This window comes from Pongo abelii, chromosome 8 (assembly GCF_028885655.2).
Source record: "Pongo abelii isolate AG06213 chromosome 8, NHGRI_mPonAbe1-v2.0_pri, whole genome shotgun sequence".
Classification (NCBI taxonomy): Eukaryota; Metazoa; Chordata; class Mammalia; order Primates; family Hominidae; genus Pongo; species Pongo abelii.
In genome coordinates, this window is record NC_071993.2 from 48,583,686 (window position 1) to 48,602,737 (window position 19,052).

Here is a 19,052-nt window from a genome sequence, read left to right on the forward strand (position 1 = left end):
GGGAACATCACATTATGTGATTTAATCTTCGTAACAACTTGAGAGTTAGGTACTAAGTGTTCAATAATTCTCAGAATTTAGATGAAGGGGCCAGCATTGTTTTCTTCTCCTGTTTATCTCTTATTGATTTTTTTTTTTTTTTTTGAGATGGAGTTTCGCTCTTGTTGCCCAGGCTGGAAGTGCAATGGCACGATCTCAGTTCACCGCAGCCTCCACCTCCCAGGTTCAAGTGATTCTCCTGCCTCAGCCTCCCGAGTAGTTGAGATTACAGGCATGCACCACGACACTGAGCTAAGTTTGTATTTTTAGTAGAGATGGGGTTTCTCCATGTTGGTCAGGTTGGTCTCGAACTCCCGACCTCAAGTGATCCGCCCACCTCGGCCTCCCAAAGTGCTAGGATTACAGGCATGAGCCACAGAGCCCGGCCTCTCACTGATTTTTTAAAAAATGTATAGCATAAGAGATAAATATAGACAGATGGGAGGGCTACAGAAAGGAAAGGGTTAAGTGTAGTTCCGAGGGATTTTTTATTGTGTTTCTATTTGCTTTCTTGTGACTTGTGGAGTAACTACTGGGATGGAATGTCTCTACAAGCACTGGTTTTAATTAAAAAGAAAGAAGTTAAGACCTCAAAATATATAGTTGATTGCTCTAATTTATCTGCTTTTGGGTTTCAGAATATTGTGAGCATAAGCTCTGGAGAGGCAGCAGGAGCCACCTCCCAAATCTCTGGTCTCCTGTAATGAGTTCTGTGAGGAGAGACTCCAGGGTGGGACCAGATCTGAATGAGGCTCAGAAAAGGGTGAATCTGGACAGAGCTGGGGTGGAGAAACGGTCCTATGTTGAATTATGATCTCTATGCTGCTGGAGTACTTCTTGTTCTGTCTTTCCTAAGCCTGTCCAAGAGAAACTTAAGAGTTTGTATAATTTTAATCCATTTAGCCGCTACTCTATTTTGTAACATATAATAACAAACAATTTAACCAAAATTTTTAGGGCTTCCTAGGATAATTTTATTAGAAAATATGTATTCTTAGCAAGGTAAAAGCAATAGAAATACAAATAACTCTCCTGTTTGAGAATAGCTCTTCAGGTGGTGACATCAGAAGTCACAACAACATAAGAGCCACCGCCCAAGTCCCCTTAACACCCCACTTTATTGTACTGACTATATGATGCTTAATTAAGCCATTTATCCAGTTGCTCTAGACTGAAAGTTTTTGAATGACAGGGACCATGACTGCTTCATCTATTTTTCTAAAGGCCATATGAAATGGAGGCAATTTGTTTATCAGTCTGAGTCTGCAGAACTCCTGAATTTTTTGCCAAGGAAACTGGAGAAACTCTCGTCCGGGTACCAACCAAGGAGATTCTTTCTACAAAAGAAGGAACAGACACTGAATGACTTCAACTAACATGGAAGCAGAATTAGACACTCCTGCCAGCCTGACCCAAGTCTGCACAGGACATCCTGAAATGTCTTAAAGATTCCCGGGTGACTGTGAGAGGATTCCTAGTGACCATGGACTGATGACCCTATGTTGATCCAGGCACGAAAGACTCAAGCTGATTCTAATAGAAAATGGAACTGCCCTGGTAGAGCTCCAGAACCTGGATCTACGTGTGATATCACCTGTTCTGATTAGCTAGCTCTTAGGTAAGAGAAAGGACAAGAATACTCTATTCCAGTATCACATTTTACAAATAGGTAAACTTATGTCATTGCTCTGGGTATTTTGTGGCTTTGATCTCTCCCTGCTGACATGCATGTTTACACTTACAGATTGTGCAACCAGATTCTATTTACGCCAGCAGCCTCTCACTTAACCATAGCAGGTCACTGGAAAAGATCTGGAAAGCTCAAAGGGATACACTCTGAAAGGAGGGCTTTAAGATTTCTATGCTGACATCTCACAGATCAGAAGATGTCTCCTATGGGTTTTCTGTACATTCTCAAACCAAAATCTGGCTCTCTCCTGTGAATCCCAGGCAGAGCTCAGCTCTTCTGTGCACATTACAGGTAAGATCAACCTGACTCTTCATTCTTTGGTGTTACAGCAAGGAGAGTTAAAAAAAAAAAAAAAAAAAAAGTTTCCATCATGAAGTCTGCTCTAGCACATGATATGTCAGCCTAAAAAGAAAAAGCTAAGGCAACACTCATTTAAGTAGAGAGTTTATTTGGGCCAAGCCTGAGGATTGAAACCTGGGAGCATAGATTCAAGTTGCCTTGAATGTACACTTTAATTAGCAGCAGTTACAAGTGGATTTACAAAGGCAAAAGAGAGGGACAGGGAGTGGATTGAAACAAAGTTGTTTGTCAGAAATTCTTCTTGATCTACAGAAATAACATTGATGACTAATTGGCTATATATTTTTAAGCTATAAGGTATTGCTTATAACATCTAGTGTGGCATTATTAGGTTAATTTATATCTACTTGTAGCAATAGCAAACAGTTTCAAGAGGTAAAAACGTAGCTCAAAGGAGGCAGTAGAACATAATTATGTTCTCATTTTTATGTCTCTCCGGGCCTGATAAAACTAAAAGGACTTGCACTCCTCAAATCAAAGTTATTCTTTTTCCTCTAATCTCAAGACCGAGATTCAGAATTTGCTACTGTAGATTTAGGTCCTGGATGGGTGGAGAAATGGCAGGTGTTAACTGCACATTTATGGGAATTTTGGGAGGAGGAGAAAGAGGAACGTTGAGATACTCACGTTTACTCAATGCACACATGTCACCCTAATTGTCCTTCTAGGCCTAATAGTCTCCAACTCAGTTTCAGGTCTGAAGACACTATGGTCACTGAAAGAGGTGAAATGGCTGATTACTGTCCTGTGAATTTTGTCAACCACTTGTAGAAAGGCTTAACCTCTCTACAAGTGGTTGTAGAGGACTATAGATGTGAAATAGGCAGAGACACAATTCTTCCTGCATACTCTGGGGGCAGTGTGCACTCTGAAGCACAACTGACTGGGTTGACTGGAAGCCTGAGGGGGAAAGCCTTCTCTAAAGTGAAGCTTGGTGGGCACCTTATACATATATACGATGTCTGGTAATTGTGGACAGTGTTTGAGAAATATAATTAAAAGGAAAATTATCTCCAATCCTAGAAAAACACCACAATAACAGAACAGAAAGAAAAGTGTTTTACTGCACAATAAAACCAGAATGTGATGTGACATGAATCACAGACAATCTGCTCAAGAGATTGCAAAGACAGAAAGGTCTCTATAATTGTCCTCAAGTAGAAGATTTGACAGCACCATTTGTCATACACAGCTTATCCTAAATTCGCCTGGTAACTGGGGAGGCCATCTGTGTATGTTAATTGGTTATATTCAAAGGAAAAATAAACCTCTGACATCTTCATGATAGGAGGTAGTTTTGCAACTTACAGCCAGGTGCCTGCTGAAGGTAGGCTCTGGTTCTTTTACAGACACTGTGAGATAGGATACTATTCTTTTGGCTATTTACATTTCAAAGCAAAGGGTCCCTACTCCCTAGGCCAAGGGCTGCAGCAATCCTGCTTGCCCTGTCCTGGTGGCCTGTGTCCGGTCTCTTCCCCTACCATCTACCACCGAGGCACAGCTCACAGCACACAGCTGGCAGCCCATATTCCACATGGACTCCAACTGCCACAGCCGCACTCCAGTGTCACATTATGGAGCAGGGTCCCTGAACTGCAGGAGGAGAACCTGCAGGACCCCTGGGTAGGATTGCAGTTTTGCAATCATGGAAATGGGAGCAATGTTTCAGCCTACGTTTCTATTTATAATGGTGACAAAGTAATACTGCTGGATTCCCAGCATGGGTCTGGATAGAGTGCCAAAGAGTTCTCATTGTGACAGCCCAACTCACTCAGAAACACCATGAGACACTTTCGGGTGTCCCTTCTGAAGACAGACACCGAAGGCACTGAAGAGAAAAACAGCTCTCAGTCTGAATAAAATTGTATTAAGAGGTTAAAAGCATCTGAAAGAAAAATTCAGATTTCATATAATATTAGCCAAGTCGACCAGAAAATATTCCCCTGAGAAAGTTTCTCTCTAAACACCCAAAATGCACAGTCACTCTCAACACAAGAAACAGTGTTATGAAGAAAGGGGGCATATTCTCAGCAGAATTTCTTAAGATTTTTCTTCCATCTCTGCTGCTCTCTCATCTGCTGGCCATTGGATTAAGGATCTACATTGGAACACATCAGGCAACCTTCGCCTGCACTTTTTGATAAAGAATTGGAATTTGACTCTGTTTACATAGTAGAAATATATCTGAGATTGCAACATATCTAACTGAAGACTATTATGATTCATGATTTTTGGGTAGTCACATCACTTGCATTGTTTTGTTCTGTAAGAGTGGCATTCCTAATTTAGTAAAACATAAGAATAGACTGTAAGGCCGGGCGCGGTGGCTCATGCCTGTAATCCTAGCACTTTGGGAGGCCGAGGCAGGCAGATCACCTGGGTCGGGAGTTGAAGACAAGCCTGGCCAACATGGTGAAACCCTGTCTCTACTAAAATACAAAAACTAGCCAGGCGTGGTGGTGGACACCTGTAATCCCAGCTACTTAGGGGCTGAGGCAGGAGAATCGCTTGAACCCAGGAGGCAGAGGTTGCACTGAGCTGAGATCACGCCACTGCACTCCAGCCTGGGTGACAGAGCCAGACTCCATCTCAAAAACAAACAAACAAAAACACTGTAAAATTTTGCTAACCTATTACTATATCTTTTTTTTTTTTTTTTTTTTGAGACGGAGTTTTGCTCTTGTTGCCCAGGCTGGAGTGCAATGGCGCAATCTCAGCTCACTGCAGCCTCCACCTCCCGGGTTCAAGTGATTCTCCTGCCTCAGCCTCCCGAGTAGCTAGGATTATAGGAATGCACCATCATCCTCGGCTAATTGTGTATTTTTTTTAGTAGAGACAGGGTTTCTTCATGTTGGTCAGGGTGGTCTCAAACTCCTGACCTCAGGTGATCCGCCCACCTCGGCTTCCCAAAGTGCTGTGATTATAGGCATGAGCCACCAAGCCCAGCTGACCTATTATTATATCTATGGGATCAATTAATAAGCATGTCAGATTAATATCTACTGTAACAATTTGATAGTAAATTTTCTTTGGATATTAGATATAAATATCTAAGTATAAATAATTTTAATATACTAGTGATGACATATATTTTTTAAATTATCTGTAACCTTATCTCAGTTATAATACTTTATATTTCAAAAGAATAAATAATGATATTAAAATTACTATTTAAGGGATTTATTCGTAGTAAATATTGTGGCCTTATATTCACACAATTGTAGAAAATACTGTTTAATTTACATGGATGCGTGTTGCCTACTAAAGACTACATAAAACTATGTTAATTCTTCTTAAGTAATAAACAGAAACTAGCTAAAAATTCCACTGCTCAGTTCATACACTAAACTGTTCTTGTTTTTGCAGTGTAACTATTCCAGCCTCCAAACATTAAATAATCACTTAGTATCTTTTACTCTTCATTATTCCTTATAGCTGAATCGAATTTTATTCTTTCCATTCAACTTTTGTGTGCTCTTAAAATGAGCTTTTTCTAATCCGTGTCTACTTTAAAAGACAGAAATAAAAAGTAAAAATAAAAAAGAAAAAGAAAACCTTTGCCAAATCGAAAGCAAAAGCAAAATAATGGTTCTCAGGTCCTAGACAAAGACAATCTGGTAGGGAATGAGATAGAAAAAGCATTTATTTCTATGTAAAAGCATTAAGCCTCTTATTCCTAAATTGTATTTTCTTGTACAACAGCCAGAACTATAGGCATGGTTTTGAACTTCTAGACATCTGAATTTTAGTATGCACTGGATTTAGGCACCTAAGGGGTGGTTCTGAACACACTGTGTGCACATGAAAGAAAGACTGTGGGGCAAAAAGTAGAAGAGAGAGGCCGGGAGTGGTGGCTCACACCTGTAAACCCAGCACTTTGGGAGGTTGAGTTGGGTGCATCGCCTGACATGGGGAGTTGGAGACCAGCCTGACCAAGATGCAGAAACCCCATCTCTACTAAAAATACAAAATTAGCCTCATTACACATTACTGAGGCAGGAGAATCGCTTGAACCTGGGAGGCGGAGGTTGCAGTGAGCTGAGATTGCACCATTGCATGCCAGCCTGGGCAACAAGAGCAAAATTCCGTCTAGAAAAAAAAAAAAAGTAGACGAGAGAAAGGAGCTTCCAAAAATTTATGAGTCGGGGAAGAATAAAAGGTAGCTGGAAGGACTGGTTTGAATTAAAGATGTGGCCCAGGAGGGACTGTACTATGAATTTTTTGTGTTCATGCAGGCAGGTGAGATTATGAACAGGTAGTCTAGAGCCCTAGGTTGATGGAGAGAATGGGTTGCTGCTGCAGATTCAGTGTCTGAGGGCAGAAATAAGCTAGGAGTTCTATAGGTACTTGTGTAGGTTTCTGGCAAGAAACTCTAGCAGCAAAGGCACTGTGATGGAATTCCTGAGGGTGGTGCCTAGTCCTGGGAGGCACATGGCCACATTAATACCTCCTAGTGGGTATGTTTATGAGTAGGTAAAAACCAAGTGATGGCAGCTGTAGGGGAAGAAGGTTTGTTCTGAGAACTTCTTTTCTCTAAGTTTCCATTCCCCTCTCACCCTGGGAGAACTGGAATCACAGGAGAATGTGCACTGTGACGGCTTGTGTGCAGGAGAACACGCAGGGTCTGGTCCCTAGCCCCTGTGATGTCTTTCTTCTGACATTACAGGGCTCAGGCCCTGTGATGTCTTTCTTCTGACACCTGATTTGTAGAATTTCCTGAATATCAAGCAATTCTCCAACACTAACCAGTTGTTTAACATTTTATCTCACACTACTCAAAATCAGTACAGATCCCACAAGTCCAGAGTTTAGTCCCACAATACCGTTCTTACTGCAGATGCCCGTCACAAGTCCCAGGTGCTCATCTGTACTTCTGAGTGACTGTCTACTGCAGCTACTTTAAATGGTTCAAATTATTGAACCACTCCTGGAGTTGAATAATGTGATTAAACTACTCACAGAACTCGGCAAAACACTATACTTGTGTTTACCAGTTTGTTCTATAAGATACAATGCAGGAACAGTCAAATGGAAGAGGTGTATAGAAATAAGGAAAGTGGTGTGAAAAGATGGGGGCACACAGACAATTTTGGTAAATAACTGTGATTAATAAAAATTTCTCATCTATTTTGTTCTCCAGGAGCAGCTTAATGAAAATAAACAACTTTCCCATTGTGACTTAGATGATGCTTGCTTTTTTCACCTATCACATAGCCAGACACAGACTCTACAAATTTTCATCTTTTTCCCATAAAGAATCAGCTGAACAATTGTCTTTAGTGATCATAACAACATACTTTTTAATCCAACTTTGCTTAAGCTTCTCTCCTTCCCCAGACTCCTGAACTTTGACCCAATCTCAGTCTGAGCAAACATACAACCTCAAGTTATGTCCCTGCTAAAAAGATACTGACTTCAAGGTAAAATATTCTCTGATCTAGAGTCTGATTTCGCCACCCTTCATCCTGCCCTCCCCTGCCACCTCCTTTCTAATCTTATTTGCTTCTCCCTAGGAAAGAAAGCCCTTGTATGCCTAACCTTTGAGGTCCTCAAAGATCTTAGAGTCTGTACTACCCCCTTTTGTAATACTCCTTTGGAAATTCAAAACTTTTTACTTAAATCTGACTTTTTTATTTGACAGAGTCTAGAAACAACCCCAGGACAATAACAATTCCATCCTCAGAAAGACCCTCCCAATGCCCTTCCATCCCAACCCCAGCTGCATCTGCCTATGGATCCCCAGCTCGCCTGGGCTCTGTAGCTTCTCTCAGTAGAAAGGCTTCTTCCATGGCTGGGGTGAGCAGGCTGGGACACCTGCAGGAAAGGCTCCTCAGGAAGAAATAACTGGACCTTCAATAACCTTTTTTTGCAGTCTCAATATTGGCCTTAGCTTGGAGTCACTGGGCTCAGGCTTCAATTCCCAGTCAGAGTTATTCACTTGGCTTTTTAAAACTAAGTGTTTGAAAAATTCAGCAAAATTGCTCAAACACAGAGTTTATATAAGGGAAGAAAATTTTAGGCCGGGCACGGTGGCTCATGCCTGCAATCCCAGCACTTTGGGTGGCCAAGGCGGGTGGATCACGAGGTCAAGAATTCCAGACCAGCCTGACCAACACGGTGAAACCCCGTCTCTAATAAAAATACAAAAATTAACCAGACATGGTGGTGCACGCCTGTAATCCCAGCTACTCAGGAGGCTGAGGCAGGAGAATTGCTTGAGCCCAGGAGGCGGAGGTTGCAGTGAGCCGAGATCATGCTACTGCACTCCAGCCTGGAAGACAGAGCGAGACTCCGTCTCAAAAAAAAAAAGAAAAAAAAAAAAGGAAGACAATTTTAAAGTGCTTATTTACATTCCATGACTTAACAAAAAAAGCAAAACTATCGCTTTCAGACAATAAACATGTTATTAAATTATTTTATAGCAAATCATTTAGTAAACAATTAGTCACATGGGAACACTGCTAGGAAGTGGCAAGTCCCATCTCATAAAATTCAGCATTTAAACTCAAAAATCAAGATAACAGGATATAGAGCAGAGATAGCCACTGTCACAATTCACCCTGCAAAAATCGGAACTAATGTTTTGATGAATCTACACATTTTACCAACTGACCTATCATATTTTCTTGTAGAAATATATTCATTATCTATATTCCATCTATAATGGAATAAACATTTTTTCCTATTCTTTTTCCCAGTAGCACTCCCAAAGCTAAGCCCTGGGATTCTGTTTGAATTGTCCCCCTCCGAAAAAAATAAAAAATAAAACACTTGACAACCTTTCTACACTCACTCTGGGGAACAAAAAGGCAAATAAGAATTTTTAACAAATGGAATGTATGACTAAATATTTAATTTTTTCCTGAAACCTACCTTTTTCATGTCCTTTGTATATTTTCTTAACCTTTCAAGCTCTACTGATAAAATGCAATTTACAGTTAAAAAACTAATAAGTGAACAAATATCTTCGAGGTGAAAAACCTAGAAATTAAAATGCTCACTGGAATACAGATGTGTTTGATTCATGTGTCAAGTCAGGCCATCCAACAAATGAGAGATCCTCCCACCCTCATCCCGATCACTTAAGTGCTCAATGACCATGCTCTGGGAGAAACTATGCTATGCCCCAGTGAGGGCCTCAAGTGCATTTTACTTTGCAGGTTCTTGCACCATCTCACTGGGTTGGGTAGTTTTTGTTTTTTGGACTATTTTCTTTCCTTCACAAATCTGAAAGAATCAAGGGCAAAAATTATTTCTCTCTTTTAACCTCAATACCAGCATCTGATTAGCTGACCAGCAATATGTCTCCAAGAAATGGAAGCTGGGTTGGATGAAGGCAAACTTAATGTCTCAAGGGGTTAGCTTTTTAGAGGAAGGGTACACCAGGAGATTTCTCTCTGACCCAGGGCATCCACCTGCTCCCTTGAGAGGCTACACTCTTTAACTCAGGTTGTCTTCTGGAAGGAAAATGACTCAGAAGCTGATATTCACTAGACACTCTAGCAGACATGGCCACGGTGGGTATTTTGGGTTATCCCTAGACAGTATGAAACCCAGGACCAGGATGAAACTGGAACATATCTGAGGACACATCACCTTGTAAAGCTTCCAAAGGCAACCCCAACTCAAAGACATTCTGGGCAAGGCGCGGTGGCTCACGCCTATAATCCCAGCACTTTGGGAGGCCGAGGTGGGTGGATCACTTAAGGTAAGGAGTTCGAGACCAGCCTGACCAATATGGTGAAACCTGGTCTGTACTAAAAATACAAAAATTAGCCGGGCATGGTAGCACAGGCCTGTAATCCCAGCTGCTCAGGAGGCTGAGGCAAGAAAATCACTTGAACCTGGGAGGTGAGGATGCAGTGGGCCGAGATCATACCACTGCACTCCAGCCTGGGCGACAGAGTGAGACTCTGTCTCAAAAGAAAAAAAAAAAAAAAGACATTCTGATAAGATATATGTGCCTAGGGAAGACAAAAGGAGGCACAAAGGTTTTTTTTCTGTTTTTTTTTTTTATACTTTAAGTTCTAGGGTACATGTGCACAACATACAGGTTTGTTACATATGTATACATGTGCCATGTTGGTGTGCTGCACCCATTAACTCGTCATTTACATTAGATATATCTCCTAATGCTATTCCTCCCCCCTCCCCCCAACCCACGACAGGCCCCGGTGTGTGATGTTCCCCTTACTGTGTCCAAGTGTTCTCATTGTTCAATTCCCACCTATGAGTAGAGAACATAAGAGGCACAAAGGTTTTTTACAATTAAGTATCAGAAGACAACTGTGCTTTTTTCTCATATGAAATGGTTACGAACAGAAAACAAATCTTTGTAAAAGTGTTATCCAATGCTTTGTGAAAAAATGATTAATTAAAATACTGTGTCTGAAATGTACAGTAAAGAAGAAATAATGGTAATGTTGTGAACCATGGAGGGGAAGTTAGCATTTGGGAATGTCAGAAAGAACTGGAAAGTTAGTATTTTACTACAAGAGAGGGTTAGGCTGAGGGAACGGTGAGGGGAGGTAGACTTGAGACCCTGCTTGAGACACATTTGGAAAATGCAGGGGAAAACTAGTCCCCAGTGGAGTGTGAAGATAATTAGATAGTAGGCAATTAGACCAAGGTGGCTCTGGTACCCTAAGTTCCTAAGTTTAAAAAAATTTAACTCAAAGGCACTTCTAGTAAATTTCTGCCTTGGGGTAAACAAAATTCAGGCTTAAGCAACCACAAACCTCCAATAAACCTCTGATTACATAACCAAAACTTTCCCACCTGCACCGTACAAATAAGGCGACTACATTACTGTATCCAACCAATTATTGAATTCGGTTTGCTTCCTCACTGTATCTTGTAAAAGTGTTTCCTTCGGGCGGGGGCAGTGGCTCATTCCTGCAATCTCAGCACTTTGGGAGGCCTAGGCGGGTGGGTCACCTGAGGTCAGGAGTTCGAGACCAGCCCGGCTAACCTGGTGAAACCCTCCATTAAAAATACAAAAAAATTAGCCAGGCATGGTGGCAGGCGCCTGTAATCCCAGCTACCCGGGAGGCTGAGGCAGAAGAATCACAGCGCAGGTTGCAGTGAGCCGAGATTCCGCCATTGCACTCCAGCCTGGGCGACAGAGTGAAACTGTCTCCAAAAAAAAAAAAACAAAAAAAACGCGTGTCCTTCAAGCCCCTCACAATGGACAACTACAAACAATAGTTGGGTGCTCTACGATTCTTGAATCGCTCTTTGCCGAAATTTTTTAATATTTTTGCAGTGACCCCCTTACTTTTTTGTGTGTGTGTGTGTGAGACGGAGTCTCGCTCTGTCTCCCAGGCTGGAGTGCAGTAGCGCGATCTAGGCTCACTGCAAGCTCCGCCTCCCGGGTTCACGCCATTCTCCTGCCTCAGCCTCCCGAGTAGCTGGGACTGCAGGCGCTCGCCACCACGCTCGTTTTTTGTTTGTTTGTTTGTATTTTCAGTAGAGACGGGGTTTCACCGTGTTAGCCAGGATGGTCTCGAGCTCCTGACCTCGAGATCCGCCCGCCTAGGCCTCCCAGAGTGCTGGGATTACAGGCATGAGCTACCGCGCCCGGCCCCCACCTCCCCCGTTACATTTTTAACAGGAGAAAAGAGGGACCGGGGACCCCACAAATACACCTCTTTGCATCCACAAATCCCGCTCACCGAGTCGAGATTCTCCCGTAATGACGCTCCAATCATCCCCGCACACGCTGGGGAAGACGCGTGGCTGTGGGAGCCGAGCGGCACAGGGAGGGCTCCAGGCTGGGGAGCCGGTGTCGCCACACAGGCAGGAGACTGGAGACCGGGGTCCCAGCTTCCAGTCCAGCCGCCATTTGTGGCCGAGCTGGGCCAGGAGGGACTCGGGTCCACAAACCTGGAAGACGACTGCAGGGAGGCCGAGTCACGCTATCGCCGCTTCGGCAGCGGAGCCTAGCCTGCTCCCTATCTCTTGGGATGTCGAGCCGGCACTCACCATTTCTCTGCTTCCAGGAAATCCTGGCGTCTTAGCTACGGGTCTGCCAGTCCCTGCAGGTCGCACAGTCACAGCAGCTGGGCCTGTAGGAGCAGAGTCCGGAGGAGCAGTTGGGGGGCAGTTCTCTGTGAACTGAAGACTAGATCTGCAGCTCCAGCTGTGGCAGGACATAAATGCCCCGCCAACACCCGGAAAGCCGCCCTTGTCCTCTCCAGCTGCAGCCTGATTGCCCGGTTTTCGGCCCCGTGCCCCTTATTGGATAAAGCTTCAGGCCCCGTCCCCAGTCCGTGAGTGACAGAAGATGTGACCAAACACTGGACTCAATGAGGACGGAGTGACAACCTAGGCTGCAGCCTTTCCTGGCAGGGCTTTATCCCTGCTCTGAGCAGAGCCTACCCCACAGGGTATTTGCATTTAACCTTGTGTATAAGGTCATATCCATTTATAAATAATATGTTTTATGTTATTCACAACTGGAAAGAATATAATGAGAATTATTTTAGAATTTTGGATTTCACGATCGTCCTGGCCCTAGTCTTTTGAGCAAGCAGCCTGAGATTACGAGGAGGAGAGATTCCTCTGAAATAAAATGAAGCCATGTGTGAATTTGAAATTTTCTAGTAGCTGTATTTTTGAAAAGTAGAAAGAAATAGGTAAAATTGACTGTAACAATTTATTTAACCCAATATATTCAAAATATTATCATTTTAATATGTAATCAATAAGTATGAAGAAAATATATATATATTTGGTACAAAATATTTGAAACTCACTCCATATTTTACCTTTCTAGCACTCTCAGTTTAGACCAGTAAGTTTCCAGGCACTAAGTACCCACAAATGGCAAGCAGCTGCCACATAGGAGTGCAGCTCTGACTTCAGCTGGATAACAGGGGCTTGCTCTCATGGAGATGGCAGCATTCCAAAGCAAAAACAGAAGGATTCAAGATCATTTGAGCCTAGGCTCAAAACTAGCACACTGTCATGTTCACAGGTTTCTATTGCCCTAAGCAGATAAGTCCAGCCAGATCCAAAGTTTGGAAAACAGATCTTGTCACTTGATGCTAATAGCTGTAAAAGCACCTTGCAATGGGCATAAATACAGAAGGGATGAAGAACTGCTGCCATTTTTGCTGTCAGTATCACCCTGCCTTTCCTTGCATATTAGGTTTATAGAATTCTTTTACATCAAAAAACTTGTCCGAAGACCCACAGCTACTAAGTGGCTAGACTGGGACTCTGGATAAACTCTACCTGACTCCAAAGCCCATGCGCCTCCACAGACTGCACCACTCAACTAGCTTTCCTCGACCTTTGAAATACTAAGTGTGACACTTCTGTAATAGAAGTCAGATTCCTTTCATATTCGTGCCAAGTAGTACTGTTTACCACTGGGAATAATCCCCTCAAAAAACTGCAGAAGTATTTTAGAAGGACATGAAATAGTCTGGGGAAATGACTGAGGGAGAAGTTAAGGAAATCAAAGCCCAACAACCTCTTACTTATTTTTCATCATAGGAGAAATTTGAAAACTGTTACAAGAAAAAACCTTAGACAAATTAAATTTAGTAGAGTGTAATCGAGCAAAGAATACTTTGTAAATTCGGCAGCCTCCAGATACAGAGTAGGCTCAGAGAGACTGCTGCACAGCCACATAATGGAAGAAGATTAATGGTCAGAAAGACAAAGTGACGTACACTTCTGTTTTACAGAAAACAGAAGTGAAGTACAGAAACAACCAGATTATTACAGCTTGGGATTTGCCTTATTTGAACATGGTTTGAATAGTTGACCGCCTTTGGCCAAAACACTGACTGACCCAAGAGTGGGTTACAGTCTGTTTACACATTCAATTAGGTTTTAGTTTACTATGTAGAGAAAACTTTTGACAAAATTAAACATGTAGGAAGGCAGATTTAGGCTAAACTCAATTTAACAATTCTTCCCTTTTGGTCATTCTCTCAAATTTGGAGGATAGAGCAAAATTTTAGATATTAGTATTACCCTGCCCCAGTGATAAATGTACTTCTTTGGTCTCAAATCCTACTGTGAAATAGCAGAACTGTGGGTTTTGTAAAGTGGAAACAATGACTTTGGGTTATTATTTTTTAAGAGTTGGAGTAGAGGGGAACTCCTTGTGTTGAAATCTTCTGTTTACAGAAGAAAAATGAAACCTGGTATGTTTTAGAATTAATTCTTTTTTTAAGTTTCAGTTCAATTATGTTGCATTTAGCATGAGTGACTCCATTTCAGCTTGGCTTGGTATGTTGGGGCTCAGTGCATGAGCTTAGTTCAAAACAATGGTCTCCACCAAGTCTGTTTAAAAACCCCCCATTTTGGCCGGGTGCTGTGGCTCACACCTGTAATCCCAGCACTTTGGGAGGCCGTGGTGGGCAGATCACGAGGTCAGGAGATGGAGACCATCCTGGCCAACGTGGTGAAATCCCTTCTTCACTAAAAATACAAAAATTAGCTGGGCGTGGTGGCACATGCCTGTAATCCCAGCTACTCAGGAGGCTGAGGCAGGAGAATTGCTTGAATCAGGGAGTCAGAAGTTGCGGTGAGCCAAGATCGCACCTGGTGACAGAGCGAGATTCCTTCTCAAAAAAAAAAAAAAAAAAAACACCTTTTTTTAATTTTTATTTTATTTTTGAGACACAGTCTCGCTCTGTCGCCCAGGCTGGAGTGCATTGGCACGATCTCGGCTCACTGCAAGCTCCGCCTCCGGGGTTCAAGTGATTCTCCTGCCTCAGCCTCCCGTGTGGCTGGGACTACAGGTGCCTGCCATCGTGCCCGGCTAATTTTTTTCTTTTTTCTTTTCTTTTTTTTTTTTTTTGAGACAGAGTCTCGCAATTTTTTTATATTTTTAGTAGAGACAGGGTTTTATCGTGGTCTTGATCTCCTGACCTCATGATCCGCCCGCCACGGCCTCCCAAAGTGCTGGGATTACAGGTGTGAGCCACCGCGCCCGGCCAAAACCTACCTTTTTTAAAATCAGGTTCTTACTTCAGTGAGAGTGTGACCAAAACTCAGGGCCTTAGCGCCACTCTCAGTTACCATGATTTTGGGTTTCCAGTCTCATCACATCATTCACAGGTTACTGTGTCCTCATGGTCACATATTTCTTTGAATTTGTGATTCCAGTTAAAAAGAAACTATTTGACATTCGAGAGATGGCTGCATGCAAACATTTATAGCTTTTGAGAGAATACAGTGCACCAGGGAGACTACCAAGTGAAAAATACCAAGAGTTTGGAGTATGCATTTGGGCCAAGGATCACATGAAACAAACCAACTAAAATTAAATGATCAAAGAATGAGCTAAATAAAGGGTTTACTACTGATTTTGATCAAGTAGTCTGTTTATTAATTCCAGACAACCGAATCTCTGTAATATCCAAAGTATTCCTTTATGTGCAACTACAAGTATCACCAACTGCACAGATACTTCTCTGTTTGTCCAGTAAGTAATCTAGAGTAATTCTATACTTAGCACAATGTTCACAACAGAATTTAAAGTCTGTTGCGTAGCCTTTACAGTAGAATCTGCTACAGAGCCTATTATGGGGGTTAAATTACTAATCATTGCATTATTTACTCTAAACCATGAAAAAAGAAATCTAACAATTGATACCCATCCAGAAGAGTGAAGGCCTTCTGGCAATGCCCTTTATACTGAAAAATTTCTATTTAACCTATGAAGTAAGTAGGTTAAGAGCAGTGGGCCAATGTTCCTTTTCTGATATTATAAGGAAAAAAAGTCCCATTAATATTTCTCACTCACATTGGCCCTTCATCTTTCATCTATCAAGGCATAAGTTTGTCCATGTATAAAGTTGGCTGCAAAATCCTCTGCATAGATAGTATACTCCATGAGGGGACAAAAGACTGCTTTTTTATTTCTATTGTTTGTAGGGCCATAAGCAGGAAAAAACAGAGCTAAGAGTCTCATGACAGCAGAGAAGTTTTGATTCATAATCTTGAGAAAATGCTATGTTAAGAAAGTCATCTGCTTCTGAGGACAAATTTATCTGGTTAGCTTTACCTAAAGGTCTCTGATGTATATAAAATTCTGGCAGGGCTCAGTGGCTCACGCCTGTAATCCCAGCACTTTGGGAAGCTGAGGTGGGTGGATCATGAGGTCAGGAGATCGAGACCATCCTGGCCAACATGGTGAAACTCCTCTCTACTAAAAATACAAAAATTAGCTGGGCATGGTGGTGCGTGCCTGTAATCCCAGCTACCCAGGAGGCTGAGGCAGGAGAATCACTTGAACCAGGGAGATCACTCCATTGCACTCCAGCCTGGCAACAAAGCGAGACTGTATCTCAAAAATAAATTAATTAATTGATTAAGTTAAATAAAATTCCAAGAATCTGGAGAGGATCTTCTGAAATGTAAGATTATAAACCCAGGGGTTCAAGGTCCCAAAGTTCTGCTGCAGTGTGGATAAAAAGGAGATATTCAGTATCTTGGTTATAGATTATAATGGGATTATTGTCCTTCAGTTGGTGGACGATTAAAAGCTTTCTTTACCTGGCAAAAATATGCCTTGGCATAATGCATTAAAGCCTTGTTGCATTGAGCCACATCAGAATTTAGTAACAGAAAATACATGCAGTTCTATTATTAAGTGAATAGACCTACCAATGAGTATTTCTTAAGGGTCAACTGATGTTGTCCACACTAAGTGGATCTGATTGTCATCAATCTGCAATACATTCGACCAAGGTAATCCAATCAATTCAGTTATCCTTGCTTAATGCTATAGCATCTGTAATAATTCATTTTACAGTTTTACAACTTTTCCAGTGAAATAAGTACTTCTATCATTGAAGGTTTTATCAGAAATGTCCAATGAAAAAACATATTTTCTAATAACATTTTAGTTACTGTTGTAACATCAACCTTCTTGCATGGGGAAGTTTTTATACAACCAGAAAACATGCATTGAAAATGACAATTGAATAAAATCTGTGTACAAATGTTTAAATGACTCATCAGATTTCAAAAATAAACATGAAGTTTTAATTGTCTTCCCAGAATTATAGGTTTGATAAACCAAACAATGGTTGTAAACTATGTTAGCAATTTAAAACAATCACCATACATACATGACACACACACACACATTTAATTTAGTTAATTTGGATTATTTTTTCTCTTCCATAAGTCATGAAATGCAGAGCTTTTAATAAAGCCTTAAAGACTCAGGAAAAACCAGGTAGCTGTCTAGCTTCTCCACAAGTTCATATTTAACAGTGGATTCATGTCCTTTTAAATACCAGGTTTGTTTCTCCAACTTAGATGCATAGCACTAATAACTGATGGCGTATCATAGGGAATTTGACTTGAACCACAGAGTTCATTCAAATTGCATATCTAAACAATCTCAGTACTGGCCTGTTTAGTATGAAAATCTGGCAAAGAATTTTCTTGATATTCAATTAATTTTTGTCTCGCTTTGATTAGGAGTTTTATAAGTCGTTCCCTTCATTAGAGTTCTGAGGATTGTTACCCAGTCCAAATGATACAATCCTAAAGTTATCTAAAACCTGTATGCAACGTGTCTGGGTTCTTACCACTCTTTTCAACCTCCTTAAAGACATAACACTCTAATATTTTGTGTGCTTGTGAAGTTTTTAGAAACTGCATCAGAATTAAGTCAGTAACTATAGATATGACTTTAAATGGTCATACTTAAATATACAGTGGCTGGGCGCAGTGGCTCATGCCTGTAATCCCAGCACTTTGGGAGGCTGAGGTGGGTGGATCATTTGAGGTCAGGAGTTCAAAACCAGCCTGGCCAACATGGTGAAAACCCATCTCTACTAAAAGTACAAAAATTAGCCGGGCACGGTGATAAGCGCCTGTGGTCCCAGCTACTTGGGGGGGTGAGGCAGGAGAATCACGAACTCAGGAGGCAGAGGCTGCAGTGAGCCGAGATTGCACCACTGTACTCCAGCCTGGGAGACACAAAGAGACTCAAAACAAACAAATAAACAAAAAAGATACAGTTGTCAGGGAAATTTGGTTATATCTGTGGCCTACAGAAATTTATCAAAATAACCATAATTATAACTGATAGCATACACTCAGATATATTAGAACTTTAGAAATTCCACATAATTTTGGAACAAACATTAATAACATATTTATTAAAATATAACTTGAGGCCTGGCATGATGGCTCACTCCTGTAATCCCAACACTTTGGGAGGCTGAGGTGGGTGGATCACGAAGTCAGGGGTTTGACACCAGCATGGCCAACATGGTGAAACTCCATCTCTATTAAAAATACAAAAATTAGCCAGGCGTGGTGGCACGCACCTGCAGTCCCAGCTACTCGGGAGGCTGAGGCAGAAGAATCATTTGAACTGAGGAGGCAGAGGTTGCAGTGAGCTGAGATCGGGCCACTGCACTCCAGCCTGGGCAATAGAGCAAGACTCTATCTCAAAACAGAAACAAACAAACAAACAAATATATATAAATATGTATACACATATACATATATCTCTCTCTATATATATACACATATACATATATATCTGTATATACATATATACACATATACATATATATCTGTATATACATATATACACATATACATATATATCTGTATATACATATATACACATATACATATATATCTGTATATACATATATACACATATACATATATATCTGTATATACATATATACACATATACATATATATCTGTATATACATATATACACATATACATATATATCTGTATATATATATAACTTGAAGAAAGTTAAACATCATTATTCATTTGACAATAATTTCCATGTAGTTTAACATATTCTATAATCCCATTTACCTCTTTTTTGGATGCTGTGGCGTCCCTCTGTAACATCCCAAAGTTGAGTCAAAAAAAAGACAATTTTGGAGCTCAAATTTGATGTTGGGAAGCCTGTCAAATATGTCAAAGGTTTAAAACATTTGATTAACATAG

At 41.3% G+C, this 19,052-nt stretch overlaps 1 pseudogene; it reads left to right on the top strand.

Annotated features, from left to right (window-relative positions):
* The first annotated feature begins 3,370 nt into the window (after nucleotides 1–3,370).
* LOC129048442 (BCL2/adenovirus E1B 19 kDa protein-interacting protein 3-like) lies at nucleotides 3,371–4,463 on the top strand (annotated as a pseudogene).
* The last annotated feature ends 14,589 nt before the right edge of the window (nucleotides 4,464–19,052 follow it).